We start from the raw sequence: 21,786 nt of genomic DNA on the forward strand, positions 1-21,786 counted from the left end.
ATAAAGCACCGGGTAGAGAACCGCAAGTACCAGCATGCAACAATAGTAACCCAACTGGGCGCCCACTAGGGGGTGAACATTAAAAATATTTTGCAATTGACTTGTTTAGTTTCTCTGCTCAGCACAAATGATGTGAAGATGCCCCTTTGAGAAAGGTCGTAGAGCAACCAAAACATGTAAGGACTGCCGATGTTGTGCGGTATTAAATCAAAGATTACCTGCATTGTGGTTTGTGGCTATGTCTCTTCTAAGGGGGAGAATTGGTTGATATACAACGGCTTGGTTCTGCAGCAATGCGACGCACCACCAGCAAGAGGGCCGAGATCTGCCAGAAAGGAACCAGTGTTGTTGTGCGTGAAGGCGATTAAGGGCAACTGGCAGCCACCAAAGACGAACTTTGATATGGTCCTTGGTATCCTCGAGAATTCAAACACTGAGGCGCAATGAGGAAACCGCAACAGTGATTCTAAAACTTTTTTACATCACCCACTGGAGGGTTCATAAAGCACGGGGCAGAGAACCGCAAGTACCAGCATGCAACAAAAGTGACCCAACTGGGCGCCCACTAGGGGGCGAACATTATAAATATTTTGCAATTGACTTGTTTAGTTTCTCTGCTCAGCACAAATGATGTCAAGGCGCCCCTTTGAGAAAGGTCGTAGAGTGACCAAAAAGTGTAAAGACTACCGATGCTGGGCGGTATTAAATCAAAGATTACCTGCGTTGTGGTGTGCGGCTATGTCTCTTCTAAGGGGGAGAGTTGGTTGATATACAGCAGCTTGGTTCTGCCGCAATGCAATGCACCACCAGCAAGAGCGCCAAGATTTGCCCGAACGGAACCAGTGTTGTTGTATGTGAAGGCGATTAAGGTCAACTGGCAGCAACCAAAGACGAACTTTGGTATGGTCCTCCGTATCCTTGAGAATAGGAACACTGAGGCAAAACGACGAATCCGCAACAGTGATTCTAAAACTTTTTGACATCACCCAATGGAGGGTTCATAAAGCACGGGGCAGAAAACTGCAAGTACCAGCATGCAACAAAAGTAACCCAACTGGGCACCAACTAAGGGGCGAACATTATAAATATTTTGCAATTGACTTGTTTAGTTTCTCTGCTCAGCACAAATGATGTCAAGAGGCCCCTTTGAGAAAGGTAGTAGAGCGACCGAAACATGTAAGGACTGCTGATGCTGTGCGGTATTAAATCAAAGATTACCTGCATTGTGGTGTGTGGCTATGTCTCTTCTAAGGGGGAGAGTTGGTTGATATACAACGGCTTGGTTCTGCAGCAATGCGACGCACCACCAGCAAGAGCGCCGAGATTTGCCCGAAAGGAACCAGTGTTGTTGTGCGTGAAGGTGATTAAGGGCAACTGGCAGCCACCAAAGATGAACTTTGGTATGGTCCTCGGTATCCTCGAGAATGGGAACACTGAAGCGCAACGAGGAAACAGCGACAGTGATTCTAAAACTTTTTGACATCACCCACTGGAGGATCCATAAAGCACGGGGCAGAGAACCGCAAGTACCAGCATGCAACAAAAGTGACCCAACTGGGCGCCCACTAGGGGGCGAACATTATAAATATTTTGCAATTGACTAGTTTAGTTTCTCTGCTCGGTACAAATGATGTCAAGGCGCCCCTTTGAGAAAGGTCGTAGAGTGACCGAAACATGTAAGGACTACCGATGATGTGTGGTATTAAATCAAAGATTACCTGTGTTGTGGTGTGCGGCTATGTCTCTTCTAAGGGGGAGATTTGGTTGATATACAGCGGCTTGGTTCTGCCGCAATGCGATGCACCACCAGCAAGAGCGCCGAGATTTGCACTAATGGAACCAGTGTTGTTGTGCGTGAAGGCGATTAAGGGCAACTGGCAGCCACCAAAGACGAACTTTAGTATGGTCCTCGGTATCCTCGAGAATAGGAACACTGAGGTGCAACAAGGAACGTTTTGACATCACCCACTGGAGGGTTCATAAAGCACGGGGCAGAGAACCACAAGTACCAGCATGCAACAAAAGTGACCCAACTGGGCACCCACTAGGGGGCAAACATCATAAATATTTTGCAAATTACTTGTTTAGTTTCTCTGCACAGCACAAATGATGTCAAGGCGCCCCTTTCCGAAAGGTCGTAGAGCGACCGAAACATGTAAGGACTGCCGATGCAGTGCGGTAATAAATAAAAGATTACCTGCGTTGTGGTGTGCGGCTATGTCTCTTCTAAGGGGGAGAGTTGGTTGAAAAGCAAATAGGTGTGTAACTTGTTTCAATTCCTGTCGTCATTTGGGGAAACACAACATTAGTGAATGTATATAATGTGACTGCATTTGCCTTCGCCTCTGCACTGGGCTTAAGCCCTGCCAGTAGAAACCACTCAGTTGAAGATTTGGGGACTGATGCTCTTAGCCTTGAAAATGTTGATGGTACTCTTGTCATTGGTTTTGGCTGTTGTAAGCCAACATCACTGCCCTCAGGCTATGAACTTGAAGGCTGCCCCACAGGACTTATGCCCTGGGCCAGTGGGCCTCTAATTCCATATTGTTCTTTTTCTAGCTCACTGCCTTGCTTCGCTATCTATATTTTGTATTTTCTAACATCCCCATCTGAAAAAGGAATGAAAGTGGACTGTAATCGTATGTATCGTGGATCAAGAATTGAAGCACAGATGTAATGTTTGGAGGAAACAGTGTCTCTTTGCACCCTTGCATTAACAGACAAGCGAAGGATTAAGCTCTCCACTAAGTCATACGCACATTGCACACACCTCCTTTACCTGTTCCTGAAGCATGTGCAACAATGGGATGGCCCATGGTTTTGTCCTCTTTTCTGAATTCCTGTGTGAACACCTAAAAAAGAACCAGTATCTCTGTCAGGCATTTGACTAGGCCCCATTGGTCACCTCAATGATCATGCCTTTTACAGTTGCATCTCATATCAATTCATACCATATTCATTGATAGGTTTGTACTGTCAAACAGGAATTCAAACATGTAATAAGTGGAATTCTATCATGTTGTATGAGTGCTTTAGCAGCCATTCTAGTATCAATCTGCATAACCCTTAGCTGTTGCTGGGCTTTAAATGAATGGCTGAAATGAGTTCAGATTCTTCTGCAGATGGACAGTAAGTTGCTTACTTGGTCTTCTTTTTTGAGAAAGTCCTGTAAAATGATGTTGACACAGGACCCTGAAATAGCCACCATCAGCTCAGCCTTAACTATATTAGTGCCATTGTCCGTGGCCCTCTCAGTCGCAGCCATTCAAAGACCTAGTTGTTATAGACTTCCGAAATGTTTGCAGCTGTATAGGATTTTTCCAGTGTGAATATCGCTACTATTGCATGCTTCTAAGCAGTATTAAAAATCTCAGCAGTTTCAACACCAGCAGATATTTGTTTCTAGCACCCTCAAATGAGATCCAGTGTGCAGCGATCACATGTTGTCAGTCAATTGGCAATTGGTCCACATGTCTGTTGCCAGGTGGATACTGTGGACAGCACTCTGCTGCAAAGCTTGTCCGAGCAATTCAAGCACATAATGTGTAGCACTGAATCAGAAACTCTGGCAAAATAGGGCCGGCTGGGAACCTTCCATTTTGGGCAGATGGCTGCCACAAATTCAAGAAAACCCACCCCTTCAACAAAGAAAAAGAAAGGAGGTCCAGTACAAACATTTTAGCCAGCTTCGCATTGTACAAATGTGCCATGGCAGGAATAGTAGCCTGAATTTTTTTCTTTCCTGATGGGTCTGATGCAAGGGACTTCTTGAGACGAGGCGGTGGTACACCTAATGTGCTTTTCAGCAGGGCAGTCACTGTCCTCTGTTGGCGTGATGTCGCGATCTGAATCTCATGCCATTGCGATGTTGTTGATGTGGGTTAAAGTACTGCACTGCTGGGGAGAGGGCAGCTTTGCATAATGAATATGTCTTCGTCTTCTTCTCCTTCTACCATGATTGGATCAGATTCCCTACTCAGTCGGCTTTCCCCCTTCTCCAACACCACTTGTAGTTTTTTGGCAGCTAAGGTGTGCCTCCCAACAGCTTGTATGGTGCATTCTGAATTGGGTTGTTTGGCCCACGGTACCATAGTTTGTACCAAGCTTACCTCGACTAACGTTTGCTCCACAAATGGGGCATATGGCAATGTTTGCCTCCTTCTTGCTAACCGAAAAGAAATCCCAAACTGGTGAGCTTAACTTTCTGACACTGGTGCCACTGCCACTGTTGGATGTACCGGAAGTAGGTGGGCACTTTGGGGTTTGACTCTCTGCCGCTCGTGATCAAGGAGTAAGAAAACCTGTGGGGATTTTGTTGGCTGACTTCACGGAGGGCTGAGACTGCCTTCCATCAACGCTCCTTTTTCGTGGAGGGCTGAGTACGCCGGAGGATTGACGAACTTGGTCCCCGACTTTGCGGCAGCAGCAGTTGCGGGACTGGGAGGACCAGCGTGCTTTGCGGCTCCCTGATTTGCCGCAGCTGGTCCTCTTCCCGCCCCTGCCCTCCCAAAAGCAGAAAACTCCTCGCGGCCCCCGCTCCACGGGCGCCGCTCGTGATCAAAGAGTAAGGAAACCTGTGGGGATTGTGTTGGCTGACTTCACAGAGGGCTGAGACTGCCTTCCATCAACGCTCCTTTTTCGTGGAGGGCTGAGTCCGCCGGAGGATTGACGTACTTGGTCCCGGACTTTGCAGCAGCAGCAGTTGCGGGACTGTGAGGACCAGCGCGCTTTGGGGCCCCCTGATCTGCTGCAGCTGGTCCTCTTCCCGCCTCTGCCTTTCGAAAGCAGAAAACTCCTTTCCCTACGGCCCCCGCTCTGCGGGAGCTGCTCGTGATCAAGGAGTAAGGAAACCTGTGGGGATTGTGTTGGCTGACTTCACAGAGGGCTGAGACTGCCTTCCATCAACGCTCCTTTTTCGTGGAGGGCTGAGTCCGCCGGAGGATTGACGAACTTGGCCCTGGACTTTGCGGCAGCAGCAGTTGCGGGACTGCGAGGACCAGCGTGCTTTGCAGACCCCTGATCTGCCGCAGCTGGTCCTCTTCCCGCCCACCGCCTTCTTTCATTTAGTCACGCTCCCAAACGCGCATCGCGGGACGCGCGCGGGACATCGCCGGGCTAAGTCTGGGCAAAGGGCAGGCCGTCTGTGGCCGTCCGGGGCTGTCCAGAGCTGGGCTGGGCCACCCCCTTACGTTCGTACTTTGTTTTCTATTAATTTCACTTTGAACTCAGTAGCAAGACCTGTCATGAACAATCAAGCCCAATACCGTGCCACAACATTGCTGTTTTTAATATGACTATGAAATCTAGCCTGGGTGGGAAATTGTTGGCGGGGGGTACATCCACTTCTTTTAAAGGTACTCTGGACAATTACATCACCAGGGCTGTTTCAGTCATAGAACGAGAAATAGAGCAGGCTGAATGGCGTATATCCTTAGAGTGGCAAAATAAACGTTCCTCCCTTGGCGTTATACAGAAAGCTCTATCACCCTCTTTTCCACCTTCTGGCTCTGTATTACCACCAGTAATTGGTATTCCGCTCCAACTCCAAGACCTTACTGAATGTTTGGCCAGTACGGGTGTTAGCACTTCTACTAATATTATAATTGATTCACCTACGGACAGCTCCTTCGAAGAGCAGCTCCCATCAAAATCTATTACTATTGGATTATCAGCCCCAACACTTCCCATAAAAAGAAAACGAGGTCGCAATAAACAAAAAGGTTCCAGAGCAAAAAACCCTAAACCATCATTACCTTCCAAAACTACTAACAATGCCCCGCAAATTAAGATGGAACTAAATCCCCTGCACACGTTACTGCCAGACGCTCTCATGAAAAACATTGAGCACTTGATGAAATCTTTATTGTTGCCCCTTGTAGAGAGGGTCAAGCGCATAGCAGACCAATTACAGTCCGTCCAAGCCACAGGTATTTCTAACATGAACTTACTCAGAGAGCTATCAAAAAATAGGTATCCCCTGATCACCTCTGACCTGGGAGATAAACCTAACCTTTGTGACCCTCCGTCTAGGGGAAAGCCCCAATCAATAGCTAAAGGTACTACTAATACTAGTCAACCCTTAAAACAAACTCCCCCTATCCCCAAACCCAGAGAACCCCGAGAACTAGAGCAGCCTAATAAAAGTGCTCAGGTGCATGATAATCCTGAAGGGAGGTGAACGGCGGTTAAAAACTATTGAGGGAACGTGCAACACGTAAACCTTCCGCCGGAAGCAGAACCCTATGTAATATTATGAACCGGTGTTCCTGAGTTGAAGCAAGGTCAATTCGAAAACTACCAGACCCTGAAGAACAAGGTTACGCATTGGCTAAGTACCAACAGGCCATTACCCGCAAGTATCGATGGTAAAATATCACATGTTAGGAGGTTACAATGGTTGGGCCAAAGACCTAAAGATGTACAAGGGGACTGCGTAATAATCAATTTGAAAGATTACAGGGCCACAAGCTTTAGTAGAGACTGGTACAGTGATAGCTACGAGGAAGGTATATCAACAAGAGCTCTAAGTTATTTTTACCCAAGACCTTTGGTCGGACTGAATCCCAAGATTAACATGGGCCCCACCTTTAACATAGCTACTACCAATCGTTTTATGGCTCTCTCGAGCTTAGAGGGGGTAGACTGACTCTATGTCAAGCCCAATAAGACCCAAAAGGTCCCTGCACCTGTATTTAGTTCAGGTACTGACGCTGTAGAAGCACCTATATTGGATGTTCCTATTTTGGATGTTTTTTCTTATATTCCTCCTTTAGTGTGCAGCTCTAAATTACAGACTCTAGGCATGCTGGCGGCCAGTTCTCTTAATCCTCCACACAATCCCTCTTTCCCTGAATGCTCTTCAGTAATTGAAGCCCTACAAGTTCCTTCTCCTTCCCCTGCCATTGAACTACCAAGTTTTTTAATCATGAATGTGATTTACTGGAATGTAGCAGGGTTACGTGCAAAGATCGACCAATGCTCCTGGCTCGAATTAATTCGTAAACACAACATAGTATGTCTCCAGGAGACTTGGTCGATCTCTCCTATTCATTTACAGGGTTACACGACGTTTCACTCTAGTGCCCGTCCTTCCCCTTCAGGTAGACCGAAAGGAGGCCTAATTATATATCTATCGAATAACCTCCCTCTAAATGAAATATCTGAATTGAAAGTAGCCGAGAATTACCAAATCATCAGAATTACGACGTATATAGGGTCCCCGTATCTACTGGTTAACTTCTACAACAATTTGTCTCAACCTGAATCTGTAAATGTTTTTAAGGAAATATCAGCTATTTTAACGGAATATCGGGCTAGATACCCTGTATCTTTTTTCAATGTGATTTGGGGCTGTGATTTTAATATTTCTTTATGTGCAAATCATGAAAATGTAAAATGTGGCATTACTGATGAATGTGGGTGTCCTTTAACCCATTTCTCCCATTCTACCACTGGGAATTGTTTGAATGAACATCTTTTTTCCTTAGATCTGAGTTTTTCAAACGACCTGGTAGTCCCCTCAATAGCTTTTTCTCCTACTTTCCATGGGAGAGGCTTAACAAGTGTTATAGACTTCATACTGTGTACCCATAACTCAAGAGCACAATTGTCTAATTTTGCAACAGGAGTGGATGTTAGTAGCGACCATTATCCCATCAGTCTCACTATTACAGGTCAGAGCATTTGTCAACAACCTAGGTTTCCTAGTCTGCTTAATCAGCAAGCTCTGACCATAGCCAAGTTGAACGGCTATTCAGTTAAATGATCGAAAGTAGATCCGAACGTCCTGTCTGCCAGCATAATAAAAAGAGCACTCCCCCTATTACAAACATGTCTAGACCCAGAACCATCGAAGGATTGGATTCTTACCAGTTTTGCTGAAATACCAAAATAATTAGAGAAGAATTATTTCGCAAGCAAAACTCAAACAAATCCCAAGTGACAAGATGGTTTAATCCCCAATGTCGAAAGGCGCTCTCATTCCTAAAGGAGGCTCTTCGCAACCCTATAAGAGACCCACTTGTAGTAAGAAAATTAAGGAAAGACTACAATTCGGCCGTCAAGAACTGTAGACGGGAGATTAAAAAGAACCTCTGGGAAGAGCTCCATGAGAGTTGTTGCTGTAAAGACTGCTCAGCTTTCTGGCGAGTAGTCAAATCCCCCTTCCTCTCAGACTCAGGTTCAACACCCAGGTTAGAGGTGGCAGTGACTGCAGAGAGCTGGGTTAACCACTTCTCAAAAATCTTTACAGCAGATAGAAAGCTGGGGAGGGCGTCCCCCATAACTATAATATTTACCCCATCTAGCTAACTTTTTAGCACAATGACATTATTACCGCTCTGTCAGCTTCTAAATCTGGCAAGGCACCTGGCCCTGACGGGGTACCGTTAGATCTTTTTACTCATAATCAGGAGCTATGGTCCCCAGTTTGGACCCGCGTTCTTGATGCTGCCATGTCCTTGGGGTTAACTGACTCATGGTCTACATCTACCCTGCTCCCCATTTTTAAAAAGGGAGATCGTAATACCCCTGCATGCTATAGGCCCATATCCCTCCTTGATTCCCTAGGCAAAGTTGCAGGTCGGCTGGTCCTTGAGCGTCTGCAGGATTGGGCCACTGCCAACGAAATCATGACTGACTTGCAATATGGGTTCAGGGAAGGACTGGGAACCCTAGAGCAGGCGCTAAATCTCTCACTTTTTATTGGAAAATAGGTTGAGGCAAAGAATGGTAATCTACATCTAGTATATGCCGATTTGTCCGCAGCGTTCGACTGCGTGTCTCACTCAAAACTGTGGTTGATTCTCGCTGAATTGGGTGTTGACCCTCCTTTGGTCACCTTCCTGCGGGAGCTTTACTCTGACGCCTCGGCGAGAGTGAGATATGGGGTATCCGGCGAACTCACTCCATCGTTTGCCGTCAACAGGGGAGTTAGACAGGGTTGTGTCCTGACTCCCTTCCTTTTTAACGTATACACTAATGGCCTTGAGTCGGCCATGTTGGAAGGGAGCCAGGATTTACCCACCATCAACCATCGCCCTATACCCGCAATACTGTATACGGAAGATTCAGTGATCATGGCAAGAACCCCAATACAGCTGCAGCTCCTCCTTAATAACTACTGCAAGTTCATGTCATCTTTAGACCTGATGGTCAACATTAAAAAGACCTTCGTAATGCACCTCGGTAAGCGGGTTAAGAACCCGAAATCAATTTTTATCACCAAATGCAAGCTAGAGTGCACTAGTACGTACCCTTACTTAGGTATTTTATTTGATAACAAAATGCCCTGGAAAGAGGCCATGTGCAGTAAGAAATTACTATTTTTACGTGCAACAACTGCTCTAGTAGCCTTTTCACAAAAGCTTGGTAAGCCCTCTCCCAAAGAACTTCTGAAAATATATTTTGCCAAATGCCACATTGTGGCTGATTATGGCGCGGGGGTGTGGGGCTATGCCGCCGCTGAAGCTCTTCAGCTGGTAGAGAACAGCTTTATTAGGTATATGCTGGCTATCCCGAAAAGTGCGCCAACCTACGGTTGCCATATTGAGCTGGGTATGAACTACATCACGGATAACATCAAAATCCAGCCCATCCTCCTATGGCACCGAGTTTGGATCACGGAGCAGTGCAATCTGACCCACTCACTCATTGTGGACTGTCTGGGTCTGGTTAATTGAAGAAAAATCCCTTGGTTGGCTTATGTGAGCAACTTTTTTAAGGATATAAATATGTCTTTATATTTCTCTGAGCCTTCATCCCTGTTAAGCATTTCAAGGAAAGATCTAAAAATGCTATGTTTATCACATTTAAGGGAACTGCGTTTATCTCAGGAAATCACTAAGTCCACCAACATCCAGATCCTAAGCGTCCAAACTACAATAGGCGTTCAACCCTATCTGAAATATCGTTTGAATGCATACGAAAAATACCTGTTGACTAGGTTTCGTTTTAATGTATTCTTTCGTATTGTTTCCTTCCTGAAAAAACAAGATTGGTCAAAATCTATTACCAAGTGCCTATGTGACGAAACTTCGGAGCAATCAACAATCCATGTTACGTTATTTTGCAGATTTTATGTGTTGCCTCGTAAGCGTTGGATTATCCCATTATTGTCATCTATGGGTTTGAGATCGTGTCGTCCAGCCTTTCTTGCTTTGCAATACTTAGATTCTGAATTTGTTGCCAAATCCGTAGCATGTTTTCTTAAAGCATGTATAAAACATCGGTGTAATTTTGACTAAACCTGTCTTTGAATGCACTTGCACTTTATCATCAGTTTGTCTAAAATCCCGCCCGATTTCGATTTTTAAAATGTATTCCTTTATAATGTCAATCATGTATTGTGGTATAGCTTTTCCTGCTATATTGTTTTTCTTTTAAACTGTTTGTTGTTAATGTAATTTTTGTGGTTCCTAAAAAATTATGGAAACCGAATAAAAGATATATGATGATGATGATGACTCTCTGCTGTATCTAATTCTACTGAGGTGTTTGTGGATGTAGGTCACTGCCGAGACTTTGCAAATATGGCAGCTGGCGGGGATCGAATCTGTGGGTGCCAAATCCCCCCATGAAGTTGGAATTGGGTAATGTTGTTCTGCACTGGGGCTGGGCTAACATCCAGGATGACTGGCTCATCATCATTCTGCTCTTCTACACCTGCCTCCATAACTCTAAGGCTTTCTGGAACCTTCCTTTTGCCTAGCCTCGTTTGAGTTGTCTGGTGGCATTCTTACTCTCAAACTGAGGTGGGATCCATATGGCGTCTCGATCATCAGTAGGGGAGCTTGAAGAAGAAGATGATGCACCACTTACCCTCCTTTTTCTAGCTGGAGATCAAGAAGACAATGGATCTTCTGGAGCAGATTACTCTGCTTTCTCACGCATGAAGCTCGATCACTTGAACTGCTCCAGTCTCGGGAAGAACTTCTACTGGCAGTTGCGGTGGTTTTTCCTGTTGTAGTCCACTTCATGGAGTTTCCTGCCACAATTGCCAACATCACTGCTTGTTGGTGTTGCTGTGATTAGACTGGCTGCTTCCGTGACAGACATTTCCTAGGGCCTAGATGTGGGTGAATCCACTGACTTTGGTGTGCTGCTCCAAGCTTACTGCCCATAGTCCGTTGAGGCAGGCACAGTTTTTTGTTTTCCAAAATAAATCTGGGGTGACATACCATTGGTGGTGACAGTAATAATCTCCTCCTTATTCTCACTGGCTACTTGCGTGGTAGCAGTTTAAACACCTTTCTTTAGAGCCATCTTGAAGCTGTCCGTTAACAGTGGCACTTAGCTTCACAAGTTGAAGAGATGTCTAATGTGTGGGTCACTCCCACATTATGCTGTGCACTAGCCTTCTTTCTGGCAGTACTGTGGTGATGTGTTGTTGTCTCGTTGTTGTCTTCTTGTTGTGCACCTAAAAGAAAAGAAGCAAGTGAAATGTCACATTGTTGCTTGCTGTTCAATTAGTAGCACAAACATAATAATATAATTTAGTGTGTTCACTGCTGTTACTCTCTTAATTAACAATACAGTGTATATATATCTACTCATTTGTAAATCGGACAAACCACCAACATATACTTTCATGGTGACTGACTACTCAGAAAGAATAAGAGAGAGCAACAACAACAACAACAACAACATACAGATGAAACTTTTTGCTTTATGTGCAGCATGTGATGCTACGTCGCTCACAATGTGTGATGTGGCACAGTACTGAGGGAGGTGCACCTGACAAATTACAATAGAAGGAATAATCCCTAGACAAGGAATGCTGTTGTGCACCTATAGCAGACAAGGGGTTGATTTAATTGATGCAAGATGAAGCTGGAAATGGTATAAATAAAGTTTTTTTTAATTATACAATACAATTGAAGAAATAATTTACCAATTGCTTAAAAAAAGTGACAATTTAAATAATTAAACATAAGTGAAGTTATTCTCAAATATTTAATTAGTTATTAAATTGCTATCTCATTGCTCAACCATCCATGCATCAAAATCAAGAACCCCTGTACCCTGGACATTGGTTAGCATTCATCTAATAGGCGTCAAACTACTGTGTCCTGGAAAGATATACTATTTAAATCAAGCCTGGCACCCCCTCTATGTGTAGCTGGGTATGCTATATCTATGCCTATATCGTCCAAATCAAACCATTGTTTGTATCTGAAATAGGAGATTCCGGGCGGAATTCAACTCGACACATCCACTGATGTCTGCTCCACTGAGACAGTACATCCACCCACATTCGAAATGAAAGCAATGCAAAAAAAAAAATGTGTGGCGAAAAAGAATGACTCCTCACGGGCGAACAACCCTCGGGGCATCTGGCAAATGTTACAGATTTACCGCCCCTTTCTCATCATCGGTTGTCATTCCTTTTCAAAGAAAGATAAAGAAAAAGAGTGTCCATAATAAATCATACGTGTTGAAAAGAGAAACAGGTGCAAAACAAAGAGCTCAAGGAATCGCTCCCTGATGTGACACAATCAGTGATAAAAATCAACAGACACACCAATGGCACAACTTTATTCCTAAATCTGGTGTGTACTGGTGAAATAAAAAGTCTGGTAGCTTAATATCGCATACCAATACCTGTAGCCAACATGTTTCACTGCCTTTTGTACTTTATGGCAGATTCGTCAGGGCTCACCACCCGGTCACTGCACCAGTGTTGGACTTCATAGCCTTGGGATCCTTATCCAGCCACATCCTCTCATAGCAGCTGGTAAGGGATGGATCTCAGTACAAGCCTCTTTCAGCGATTGAGACAACTCTACTGTCGATTGTCGCATCAGTTGTACAGAGACTCAACCGGAACTCTCAATCATCCCAGGAACCATCCATGCAGCCTATGGCAAAAAGGGCTGAATTAGGTTGGATGTACAAAATGGCTGCCAACCAGTGCCATGTTGTCATCAACACTGAACAGGAAGGCATTCATTGGGACATGGAGAAGACATGCAGTCCTATAGGGAAAGCACACTGGCCGGATCCACAAAATTGAGGCCACCCACATAGTCACAACAAGAGGCAGGAGGCCTTGAACAAAGAATGCATGCAGGGTAGCGGCAGCTGGCACAGGTAAACATGTTAGAATGATGGAACGGGGGCAAGAGGTGCGGGGAACACGTTAATGGAAAAAAATAAATAGGAATATTTTAAAAAATAAATAATACCTATTTCGTCACCTGTCGGTTTCTACCCCATCGCGCCCTGCCCGGTCCCACAGTGCTTGCCTGTGCCGGCCGCTGCTGATTCATCACTATGGCAAATGCACACTGGCTGACTACACAAAAAGGTCACCAGACACATGGTCACAAGAAGAAGCTTGAGGCCTAGAACAAAGAAAGCATGCAGCCTATGGCAAAAGCACACTGGCTCCCAACACAAAAGGGACACCAGCCACATGGTCACAACAAGACACTGAAAGCCTAAAACAAAGATTGCATGCAGACCTATGGCAAAAGCACACTGGATGGTATGTGGTACAAAACAGAAACTGTTAGGACCTAACTAGGAGTACAGCATGTAAATTATAATCAGACTTGAACTTGTGTTTATCAATTTTGCCCGAATTGACTACTGCTTTCTACATTAAACAAAATACAAATAATCTTCAGTCATTCAATTGTTCTTATTTGTTATTTTTCATAGATTTTCATTACATTCTAAGTGATTATGTAATCATGTAATCAATGTCATTACATCATGACAGTTGAGTTGCTACAATAAAAGTTCACAATCAACATAACAGCCAATGAACTTAAATTCATGGACAACAACTTGAAATTAACAGCAGTTGCTAGTGTTTGGCCCGATGCATTTCGGGACAATGTGTCCCTTCTTCGGGGGCCCCTGCAAATAAAACAATGCAAAACAGTAAACAACCACAGTATTACAATATTACTGATGTACATATACATTCATTAATAGAGCCCTCCTATTATCGTCAAGACATTCAAGTATAATTGAATAATCTAGCATAGAAAGGCTGGCCAAATACCACACAGAAATGAGATATTAGTGTCCATATAAAGCGTGCATAGTGCTGAAACGGACATGTTTTTAAATGAAAAAATGAACCAAAGTGACTGCACGATAGGGACCACAATTCAAGTCCATAGTTTGGTAAAATGCTCCAAAAACGAAAACGAAAAGTGCAACCGGTGCAGTTAAGGTGAACCAGTGAAAAGAAAGAATGCCGCCAAACCGACTCACACAACATTTTCAAAACTAGTTTGCCACTCACTTAAGCTGCTGTCTGGAAAGTGTTGATGTGATTCGTCAAGCGGGAGCAGAGAAAACAGGGGGGTCCCAAAACACATTTCCCCTTGGAATTTGCCATAGAAATTTTAGACACAACTACTGCCCGAACTGCTGAATGTAATTACACCAACATTGTCAGAAAGCTAGATCTTGGTCCATAAAGATCTCTTTTTGTAAGTTTTTGTAAATCTGCTCAGTCGTTTTCAAGATTTTAAAAGAAAAAGATGTATGTATATCTAGAGACATGGCTCCACTGTGGATCCACTGCAGCAAATTCGCAGATCCATGCGTCAACACAAATGCCTCGATTGATTGTCTGCAACTTGAGATGAAAGTTACGCTCATCATTTTGTGTATCAGTACATGGTTCCCATCAGGGAAAATAAAGTAGAAACAGGATATGGGGGGCCAGGATAGTGTAATCCTAACCCCATGGGACTAACTGAGGCATCTCTGAGGGACCCCTCATTGGCAAGAAATCGCCCCCAAACCTTTTTTTGTGGGGCGCGTGAGGATACGTGGATCAACTGAGGAGCTCACTGTGGCCTTAATGTGAATCTAGGCAGATCCATGGAACCAGCACTCAATAGAAAAAGATACAGCCCCGCACAGACTCACTGACACGCTCTCTCACAACCCCATATAGCCACTCACACACCTATTCATACATCCAAGCACTGACTTACATGCCCACTCAATTACCCATACAGTCACTCACACATCTACTCACAGACCCAGAGAACTACTCACAGATTCTCACACCCACTCACACACCCACTCAAATATCCACATGCACACCCATGCAGTCTCTCAAACATTCACTCACAGATCCAAAGAATCACTCACAGACTCACACAGGCACTGTAATACCCACTCACACAGCCACATACATACCCATACAGCCATTTACATACCGACTCACATACCCACAAAGCCCCTTACACACCCACTCACACACCCTTACAATAAAACCTCTGATACACCCATACAACCACTCACAGATCCACAAAGCCACTTACACACCCAGTCATACAGCCACCAAGTACACACACAGATGCCAACTTACACACTCACACAAACACCACTCACATAACCAGTTGCACAGGCCTACATCCACTTACACACCCACTCAAAGACCCAAAAAGTACTCACACACCCATATAAATACTCGCACACCAAGTCACACATCCATAAAACCATTCACATACCCATACATTCATTGATACATCCACTGAGAGACTTAGATAACCACCCACACACCTATTCACAGATACACAGGCACTCACACACCCACTCACACAGCCACTTACATATCCACCCAAAGACTCACACACCTATAGAGCTACTCAGAGACTCACAAAACCACTCATGCATCTACTCACAGACCCACAGAGTGAGTCATACACACACTTACTCCCCACCACACACTCACTCGCTAATACACCCATACAACCTTCGACACACCCACTTACAAACCCATATAGCCACTCACATACCTATTACAGACCCACACAGCCACTTACACACCGACCACACATTCACACACCCACTTACATACCCACACAACCACTCACACACCCAGGTTATAGGTATGTTTTAGATAGGAAATAGCATTAAATAAACCATAGACATTTGCTGCAGAAAAATCAAAGTTTACAAGAACATTATCGTTAGAAAAAAAGCGGTAAAAAACTGTAGAAATTCACTTAAAAAAACAAAGGTTACTGGGACGTTATAGTTAGAAAATTGAATAAAAAACCTTAGAAATTCTCTGCAAAAAACAAAGGCTACAGGGATGTTATAGTTAGATTCAGATTTTGCACACACAAATCAATAAAAGTTCAGAAGTTATAGTTATCTCAAGAAATTATAGTTATCTCAAGCCCGGAGATAACTATAATGTGTGCCTTCATCATGCACTGCTAATTACCCCATACACATATTGCCTCACTCATAACTTCATCTATGACATCATTGATAATATCACTTCAACATTTCTAGTAAAATTATTGATGAGTAAACTGTTCCCTTATCAAATCAAATCAGGAATATTTATTTAGCGCAGCATATCAACTGAAAGTCTCATGACGCTTTGTGAAAGGCTCAAAAGCTTGGTTTAGGCAGAAGCTGGTTAGGAATTGAATAACAAGTTTTTTATCCCCCTACAGAAACAATTATGATCTGAGATGACATGCAAGTGTGAGAGCAATTTACTCCAGAGGGCAGGTATGAGAAAGGAGAAGGATCTCCCCTCCATTCTCGTGGCATGTATTTTGATGGGTGTTAAAAGGAATTTGCTGCTGGATCTTAAAGTCCTACATGGGAGGTACCAGGTGAGTTTCTTTCTCCAGTATCTAGGACCTTTGCCTTGTAAATTCTTATGGGCTAAGCAAAGAATTTTAAAATCGGTCTGCTTCCTGACGAGAAGCCAATGAAGGAGCCTCAAGCTGGGAGCTGAAGGGGTTCTTGGAGGAAAATTGAACACCAGTCTGGCAGCAGAATTCTGCAGGACGTGAAGTTGAGTAAGAAGATCTTAATTTTTTGAAGACAGCAAAGCATTACCGTAATCCATACGGTTAATGATCAGGCCTCGGACTAGTGGCTTCCTGGCTTCCATTGGGAGCCATTTAAAAACTTTGCGTAAATTTTGCATAATGCCAAAACAGGATCCAATTAGGTGGTTGACCTGATCTTTAATACACAGTTTATTGTCTATTTGGATGTCTAAGCTACGGACTGATTGTTTTGGCACTGGGCAAAGTGCCAGAGATTGAGGCCACCAGTAACTTGACCAGTGTTTGCCAATAAGGACTATTTCAGATTTTCCTCCGTTTAGTTGTAGATTATTTAAATTCATCCATCTGTCAATGTGGATCAAGCAGTTTTGGATTGTAACTTAGTCTTAGCTGGATCTGGGCCTAAGGTTATCAGAATCTGCGTGTCATCGGCGTATGACACTACTTCAAAGCCATAACATCTGATCACCTTGGCCAACAGAGTTACGTAAAGATTAACCACAAGCTTCACTGTGATTGGCTGCCAACACTGAAAACCAGGAAGTGTTTGCAGCCATCTTGTGACTCAGTAGAACGGAGTCACAAGAAAACAATAGAAAAAAGATTTAAAAAGGAAAAAATGGTGCAGGGTAGAAACACCCTGACTCCCTAGGTCTGCACAGGGGGTCCCACAAGAACCCCAGGCCCAAAGAAAAAAATATATATTTTTTAAATGTCCGAATGCGCACTGGTTGCACAAATACGGATGAAAAACATTTTAAAAAGTTAAGCGGGGGCTCCTCCACTTCATTTAAATGAGCCAAAAGGTGGGCCAGGTCCTGGGCGCAATCCTATAATTATATTAAGGGGGCCTGCACGTCCCCATATCAGCGGGGACCTCCACCTCCCTGGGTCTATGTAAATTAGGTGCGGGAGGGCACACGGCCCATCTGCAATCCCGGGGACCGCCACCTACCTAGGGCTTGTTCTGTAATTAGTGGTGGGCCTCCTAAGTCCCGGGGACTGCCACCCAGGGGCTTTCATTTAATATGCAGGGGGGCCTTGCGGTGCCTACACATGCTCCGTGTGTAGTGTCGGCTCTCCCGAGGGTTGGTTTGCTATCCTGATGCTCCAGCAGGATTGCCAATGGTTGGCAGCCAATTTGAGCCAAGCTCCTGCTTGGGGGTTAGGCTCCGCCAACATATGTACTTATCCAATCACTCTGCCAATCCCCAAGCACTTATTAATTCAGCCTACACTCTCCTTGCAGTTCTCTAATCATCCAGTCTCCCCATGTACTCATAGAATGACCTACAGTTACATAACCAAGGTCTTCCCCACTGCCAGAGGTACATGGTTGCGTGAGCAGTCATCAGCACAATGGGTCCAGACCCATCATGCATACATAATGAACACACGGACACAGTTAGCTAGATAGTGGAACTGGCTATGGGCACATGCGCTTGGCCCCTTTTTATTACCAGGGTCACATGTCCAGTGACATCTGTGCTGGATGAGTGTGGGGTGAGTGTAAGCCAGCCCTCAGAGAATGGGTGGTGCTGGCAATGACTACAACAGTGATTATCGGATCACACACATAGATTCAATCATAAAGGAACCATGACTTGTGGTGCACTAAGGTATGGGCACCAGATCTAAAATCACACACAAAAGATTTTATCCTAAAGGGTCCATGACTTGTGGTGCGCTGAGGTAGGGGCACCAGAGATGAGCGTGCTCATGTGAAGAAATTCTTAATGTCCCTTCGGGATATTCCTGCTGCCTGAGGTGACATTGTTGTGTCTGTGTCTACAGCACGAAAGTCAATCATAAAGGGTCCATGAGTTGTGATGCACAGAGTTAGTGGCACCTGACACCGTGTGCGCAGCCAGCGATGATGGCGTATCCTTGCAGGACAGGATTGAATTGGATATGAGTGAGACCTGCTGACCACAGTGTAGACCGGAGGTAGCGGTCAGCAAGGGCCCACAACCACGTGGTGTTGACTTGCGGTACTCTGAGTTAGTGGTAACAGTGGTGCTTAGTGTGTGCGCAGCCAACGATGATACGTCGTTCGGGCGGGCCGCACTGGGAGCAATGTCTGTTGCCTACTGGACTCTGCAATTAATGAATCAGGACTCAATTTTAATTGTTTGCCCTGATGACCACAGTGTAGGCCATAGGCAGAAGTCAGCCAGGGCGCACAGCCACGTGACATTGACTTGAGCTGCAGAGAGTTAGTGGCACCTGAAGCAGCCAGCGATGATGCGTCGTCCGGGCAGGCCGCACTGGATGCAATGTCTGTTGCCTACTGGACTGCAATTAATTAATCAATACTGAACTTAAATTGTGAGCCATGCTGACTGCAGAATAGGCTGGAGGTAGTGGTCAGCAAGGGCCCACAGCCACATGGCGTTGACTTGAGCTGCACTGATTGGGAGTATTTGGTCTTCTTAACCAATTATACTCGCTTACACAATTTGTATCAGCACTAATCTTGAATTGTGAGCTCTGCTGACAGCAGTGCAGGCCGGAGGCAGTGGTCAGCAAGGGCCCATAACCACGTGGTGTTGACTTGTGGTGCAAGGAGTGAGTGGCAACAGTGGCGCTCAGTGTGTGCGCAGCCAACGATGATAAGTGGTTCGGGCGGGCCGCACAGGGAGCAATGTCTTTTGCCTAATAAATTCTGCCTCAATAGGGTCACGTGATGGTGACTTGTAGTGCATCAGAAGCATTCAGCGTGTGCGCAGCCAGCGATGATGCGTGTTGCGGGTGGGCCACACTGGGAGCAATGTCTGTTGCCTACTGGACTGCGTCATCTGCAATCACGACTCAATCTGAATTGTGAGCCCTGCTGTCCACAGTGTAGATGGAAGGCAGTAGTCAGCACAGACATAGAGGAATGCTTTTTGTCACTTCCTCTTTTCAAAATCCGAGGACATAGAGTACATTTCACTCTGCAATTTTTATATCAAGACTGAATTCGAATTGTGAGCCCTGCTGACCGCAGCATAGGTGTATGGAACAAAAGATGAAATATGTATGGAATACATTGATGAAATATGTAGGTTTAAGGGGCGCTATAGTTAGTTGCCTACTGGACTCTAATAAGGAATGAATCAAGACTGAATTTGAATTGTGAGCCCTGCTGACCGCAGTGGAGGCTGGAAACAGCGGTCAGCAAGGGCCCACAGGCATGTGGCATTGAGTTGAGCTGCACAGTTAGTGGCACCTGAAGCACTCAGCGTGTGCACAGCCAGATATGATACGTGTTCCGGCCGGGCCACACGGGAAGCAATATCTGTTGCCTACTGGACTCTGCAATTAATGAATCAAGACATAATTTTAAGTGTTTGCCGTGATGACCACAGTGTAGGCCATAGGCAGAAGTCAGCAAGGGCGCAAAGCCACGTTACATTGACTTGCGCTGCAGAGAGTTTGTGGCACTTGAAGCACTCAGCGTGTGCGCAGCCAGCGATGATGCGTCGTCCGGGCAAGCCGCACTGGATGCAATTTCTGTTGCCTACTGGACTGTGCAATTAATTAATCAAGAGTGAACTTGAATTGTGAGCCATGCTGACCACAGAGTAGGCTGGAGGTAGTGGTCAGCAAGGGCCCACCCCCATCTCCCAGGTGGGGTGATATGGGTGCGGTGAGGGATGTTGAGGATCAGTCGGGCGGAGGCGTTCTGGATGCGTTGCAGTCGTCGCATGTGTTTGGCCGGGATGCCTGGATAGAGTGTGTTGCCCTAGTCTAGTTTGCTGCTGATGAGGGCCTGGGTCACAGTCCTTCTTGTTCCGGTGAGGATCCACTTGTAGATTCTGCGGAGCATGCAGAATGTGTTGAAGCAGGAGGAGGAGACAGCGTTGACCAGCTTTGACATGGTGAGGGAGGAGTCGAGGATGATTCCCAGGTTGCGTGCGTGGTCAGTGGGAGTAGGTGCTGTTCCTAGCGTGGCTGGCCACCAAGTGTGTTCACAGGCTGTGGGTGTGGGGCCGAGGATGAGGACCTACGTCTTGTCGGAGTTCAGCTTCAGTCGGCTGTTCCTCATCCATTCGGCGACTGCTTTCAATCCCTCGTGGAGGTTAGTTTTGGCGGTGGTCGAGTCCTTGTTGAGGGAAAGGATCAGTTGGGTGTCATCTGCGTAGGAGCTAATGTTGAGGTCGTGTTGGCGGATGACTTGTGCGAGGGGGGCCATGTAGATGTTGAACAGCATCGGGCTGAGGCAAGATCCCTGGGGTACGCCGCAGATGATGGCTGTGGCTCCGGAGCGGAAGGGGGGAGGCGCACGCTCTGTGTTCTGCTGGCGAGGAAGGATGTAATCCAGTCCAGAGCGTTTTCTTGGACACCTGCTTCTTGGGGGCGTGCTTTTAGTGTGCGGTGGCACACTGTGTCGAAGGCGGCTGATAGGTCCAGGAGGATGGGGGCTGAAGTTTCTCCGTTGTCTAGTTGAGTCCTGATGTCGTCTCTGGCTGCACTGAGGGCTGTCTCGGTGCTATGGTTTCTTCGGACTGGGATGGGTCAAGAATGTTGTTCTCCTCGAGGTAGTGGGTCAGCTGCACGTTGATGACTTTCTCGATGACCTTCGCCGGGAATGGGAGCAGGGAGATGGGCCAGAAATTCTTGAGGTCCTTGGGAACCGCCTTGGGTTTCTTCAGGAGGGAGTTGACTTCGGAGTGCTTCCAGCTCTCTGGGAAGGTGGCAGTCTCCAGGGAGATGTTGATAACGTTTCGTAGTTGGGCGGCGATGGCAGTGTCAGCTTTGTTAAAGATGTGGTGTGGGCAGGGGTCTGATGGTGATCCTGAGTGGATTGGGTTCATGGTCTTGCATGTTTCGTTGACAGTGACTTTTGTCCATGAGGTCAAGCGGTTGCTGTCGTGTTTGCTCGGGCGGTGGCGTCCAGTGTGGTAGGAGCGGTTGCATTGTGGAGGCTGGCGTAGATGTCAGCAATTTTCCGGTAGAAGAAGGTGGCCAGTGAGTCGCACAGTTCTTGAGAGGGCGAGATGTCGTTTGCATT

Source organism: Lissotriton vulgaris, chromosome 3_1, assembly GCF_964263255.1.
Source record: "Lissotriton vulgaris chromosome 3_1, aLisVul1.2, whole genome shotgun sequence".
Lineage (NCBI taxonomy): Eukaryota > Metazoa > Chordata > Amphibia > Caudata > Salamandridae > Lissotriton > Lissotriton vulgaris.